Raw genomic sequence first — 4,885 nt, forward strand, 5'->3', positions numbered from 1 at the left:
CGTCCTCATCCCTTCCTCATCGTCATCCTATCCTCATCCTCATCCTCATCCTATCCAAATCATCATCCTCTACCTTTCCCTCATCCTATCCTTATCCTCATCCTCATCCTCTTCCACATTCTCATCCTCATCCTATCCTCATCCTCCTCCTCATCCTATCCTCATCCTCCTCCTCATCCTATCCTCATCCTCCTCCTCATCCTATCCTCATCCTCCTCCTCATCCTATCCTCATCCTCCTCCTCATCCTATCCTCATCCTCCTCCTCATCCTATCCTCATCCTCCTCCTCATCCTATCCTCATCCTCCTCCTCATCCTATCCTCATCCTCCTCCTCATCCTATCCTCATCCTCCTCCTCATCCTATCCTCATCCTCCTCCTCATCCTATCCTCATCCTCCTCCTCATCCTATCCTCATCCTCCTCCTCATCCTATCCTCATCCTCCTCCTCATCCTATCCTCATCCTCCTCCTCATCCTATCCTCATCCTCCTCCTCATCCTATCCTCATCCTCCTCCTCATCCTATCCTCATCCTCCTCCTCATCCTATCCTCATCCTCCTCCTCATCCTATCCTCATCCTCCTCCTCATCCTATCCTCATCCTCCTCCTCATCCTATCCTCATCCTCCTCCTCATCCTATCCTCATCCTCCTCCTCATCCTATCCTCATCCTCCTCCTCATCCTATCCTCATCCTCCTCCTCATCCTATCCTCATCCTCCTCCTCATCCTATCCTCATCCTCCTCCTCATCCTATCCTCATCCTCCTCCTCATCCTATCCTCATCCTCCTCCTCATCCTATCCTCATCCTCCTCCTCATCCTATCCTCATCCTCCTCCTCATCCTATCCTCATCCTCCTCCTCATCCTATCCTCATCCTCCTCCTCATCCTATCCTCATCCTCCTCCTCATCCTATCCTCATCCTCCTCCTCATCCTATCCTCATCCTCCTCCTCATCCTATCCTCATCCTCCTCCTCATCCTATCCTCATCCTCCTCCTCATCCTATCCTCATCCTCCTCCTCATCCTATCCTCATCCTCCTCCTCATCCTATCCTCATCCTCCTCCTCATCCTATCCTCATCCTCCTCCTCATCCTATCCTCATCCTCCTCCTCATCCTATCCTCATCCTCCTCCTCATCCTATCCTCATCCTCCTCCTCATCCTATCCTCATCCTCCTCCTCATCCTATCCTCATCCTCCTCCTCATCCTATCCTCATCCTCCTCCTCATCCTATCCTCATCCTCCTCCTCATCCTATCCTCATCCTCCTCCTCATCCTATCCTCATCCTCCTCCTCATCCTATCCTCATCCTCCTCCTCATCCTATCCTCATCCTCCTCCTCATCCTATCCTCATCCTCCTCCTCATCCTATCCTCATCCTCCTCCTCATCCTATCCTCATCCTCCTCCTCATCCTATCCTCATCCTCCTCCTCATCCTATCCTCATCCTCCTCCTCATCCTATCCTCATCCTCCTCCTCATCCTATCCTCATCCTCCTCCTCATCCTATCCTCATCCTCCTCCTCATCCTATCCTCATCCTCCTCCTCATCCTATCCTCATCCTCCTCCTCATCCTATCCTCATCCTCCTCCTCATCCTATCCTCATCCTCCTCCTCATCCTATCCTCATCCTCCTCCTCATCCTATCCTCATCCTCCTCCTCATCCTATCCTCATCCTCCTCCTCATCCTATCCTCATCCTCCTCCTCATCCTATCCTCATCCTCCTCCTCATCCTATCCTCATCCTCCTCCTCATCCTATCCTCATCCTCCTCCTCATCCTATCCTCATCCTCCTCCTCATCCTATCCTCATCCTCCTCCTCATCCTATCCTCATCCTCCTCCTCATCCTATCCTCATCCTCCTCCTCATCCTATCCTCATCCTCCTCCTCATCCTATCCTCATCCTCCTCCTCATCCTATCCTCATCCTCCTCCTCATCCTATCCTCATCCTCCTCCTCATCCTATCCTCATCCTCCTCCTCATCCTATCCTCATCCTCCTCCTCATCCTATCCTCATCCTCCTCCTCATCCTATCCTCATCCTCCTCCTCATCCTATCCTCATCCTCCTCCTCATCCTATCCTCATCCTCCTCCTCATCCTATCCTCATCCTCCTCCTCATCCTATCCTCATCCTCCTCCTCATCCTATCCTCATCCTCCTCCTCATCCTATCCTCATCCTCCTCCTCATCCTATCCTCATCCTCCTCCTCATCCTATCCTCATCCTCCTCCTCATCCTATCCTCATCCTCCTCCTCATCCTATCCTCATCCTCCTCCTCATCCTATCCTCATCCTCCTCCTCATCCTATCCTCATCCTCCTCCTCATCCTATCCTCATCCTCCTCCTCATCCTATCCTCATCCTCCTCCTCATCCTATCCTCATCCTCCTCCTCATCCTATCCTCATCCTCCTCCTCATCCTATCCTCATCCTCCTCCTCATCCTATCCTCATCCTCCTCCTCATCCTATCCTCATCCTCCTCCTCATCCTATCCTCATCCTCCTCCTCATCCTATCCTCATCCTCCTCCTCATCCTATCCTCATCCTCCTCCTCATCCTATCCTCATCCTCCTCCTCATCCTATCCTCATCCTCCTCCTCATCCTATCCTCATCCTCCTCCTCATCCTATCCTCATCCTCCTCCTCATCCTATCCTCATCCTCCTCCTCATCCTATCCTCATCCTCCTCCTCATCCTATCCTCATCCTCCTCCTCATCCTATCCTCATCCTCCTCCTCATCCTATCCTCATCCTCCTCCTCATCCTATCCTCATCCTCCTCCTCATCCTATCCTCATCCTCCTCCTCATCCTATCCTCATCCTCCTCCTCATCCTATCCTCATCCTCCTCCTCATCCTATCCTCATCCTCCTCCTCATCCTATCCTCATCCTCCTCCTCATCCTATCCTCATCCTCCTCCTCATCCTATCCTCATCCTCCTCCTCATCCTATCCTCATCCTCCTCCTCATCCTATCCTCATCCTCCTCCTCATCCTATCCTCATCCTCCTCCTCATCCTATCCTCATCCTCCTCCTCATCCTATCCTCATCCTCCTCCTCATCCTATCCTCATCCTCCTCCTCATCCTATCCTCATCCTCCTCCTCATCCTATCCTCATCCTCCTCCTCATCCTATCCTCATCCTCCTCCTCATCCTATCCTCATCCTCCTCCTCATCCTATCCTCATCCTCCTCCTCATCCTATCCTCATCCTCCTCCTCATCCTATCCTCATCCTCCTCCTCATCCTATCCTCATCCTCCTCCTCATCCTATCCTCATCCTCCTCCTCATCCTATCCTCATCCTCCTCCTCATCCTATCCTCATCCTCCTCCTCATCCTATCCTCATCCTCCTCCTCATCCTATCCTCATCCTCCTCCTCATCCTATCCTCATCCTCCTCCTCATCCTATCCTCATCCTCCTCCTCATCCTATCCTCATCCTCCTCCTCATCCTATCCTCATCCTCCTCCTCATCCTATCCTCATCCTCCTCCTCATCCTATCCTCATCCTCCTCCTCATCCTATCCTCATCCTCCTCCTCATCCTATCCTCATCCTCCTCCTCATCCTATCCTCATCCTCCTCCTCATCCTATCCTCATCCTCCTCCTCATCCTATCCTCATCCTCCTCCTCATCCTATCCTCATCCTCCTCCTCATCCTATCCTCATCCTCCTCCTCATCCTATCCTCATCCTCCTCCTCATCCTATCCTCATCCTCCTCCTCATCCTATCCTCATCCTCCTCCTCATCCTATCCTCATCCTCCTCCTCATCCTATCCTCATCCTCCTCCTCATCCTATCCTCATCCTCCTCCTCATCCTATCCTCATCCTCCTCCTCATCCTATCCTCATCCTCCTCCTCATCCTATCCTCATCCTCCTCCTCATCCTATCCTCATCCTCCTCCTCATCCTATCCTCATCCTCCTCCTCATCCTATCCTCATCCTCCTCCTCATCCTATCCTCATCCTCCTCCTCATCCTATCCTCATCCTCCTCCTCATCCTATCCTCATCCTCCTCCTCATCCTATCCTCATCCTCCTCCTCATCCTATCCTCATCCTCCTCCTCATCCTATCCTCATCCTCCTCCTCATCCTATCCTCATCCTCCTCCTCATCCTATCCTCATCCTCCTCCTCATCCTATCCTCATCCTCCTCCTCATCCTATCCTCATCCTCCTCCTCATCCTATCCTCATCCTCCTCCTCATCCTATCCTCATCCTCCTCCTCATCCTATCCTCATCCTCCTCCTCATCCTATCCTCATCCTCCTCCTCATCCTATCCTCATCCTCCTCCTCATCCTATCCTCATCCTCCTCCTCATCCTATCCTCATCCTCCTCCTCATCCTATCCTCATCCTCCTCCTCATCCTATCCTCATCCTCCTCCTCATCCTATCCTCATCCTCCTCCTCATCCTATCCTCATCCTCCTCCTCATCCTATCCTCATCCTCCTCCTCATCCTATCCTCATCCTCCTCCTCATCCTATCCTCATCCTCCTCCTCATCCTATCCTCATCCTCCTCCTCATCCTATCCTCATCCTCCTCCTCATCCTATCCTCATCCTCCTCCTCATCCTATCCTCATCCTCCTCCTCATCCTATCCTCATCCTCCTCCTCATCCTATCCTCATCCTCCTCCTCATCCTATCCTCATCCTCCTCCTCATCCTATCCTCATCCTCGTCCTCAACCACATCCTATCCTCATCCTCATTCTTTCCTCTTCGTCATCCTCATCCTCCTCATCCTCCTCTTCATCCTATCCTCATTCTCATCATCCTCCTATCCTCATCCTGATCCTCATCCCCATCTTAACATCATCCTCATCCTCATCCTCATCCTCATTCTCCTCCTCATCCTCCTCTTAA

The sequence above is a fragment of the Lupinus angustifolius genome, chromosome LG09 (genome assembly GCF_001865875.1).
Source record: "Lupinus angustifolius cultivar Tanjil chromosome LG09, LupAngTanjil_v1.0, whole genome shotgun sequence".
Taxonomy (NCBI): domain Eukaryota; kingdom Viridiplantae; phylum Streptophyta; class Magnoliopsida; order Fabales; family Fabaceae; genus Lupinus; species Lupinus angustifolius.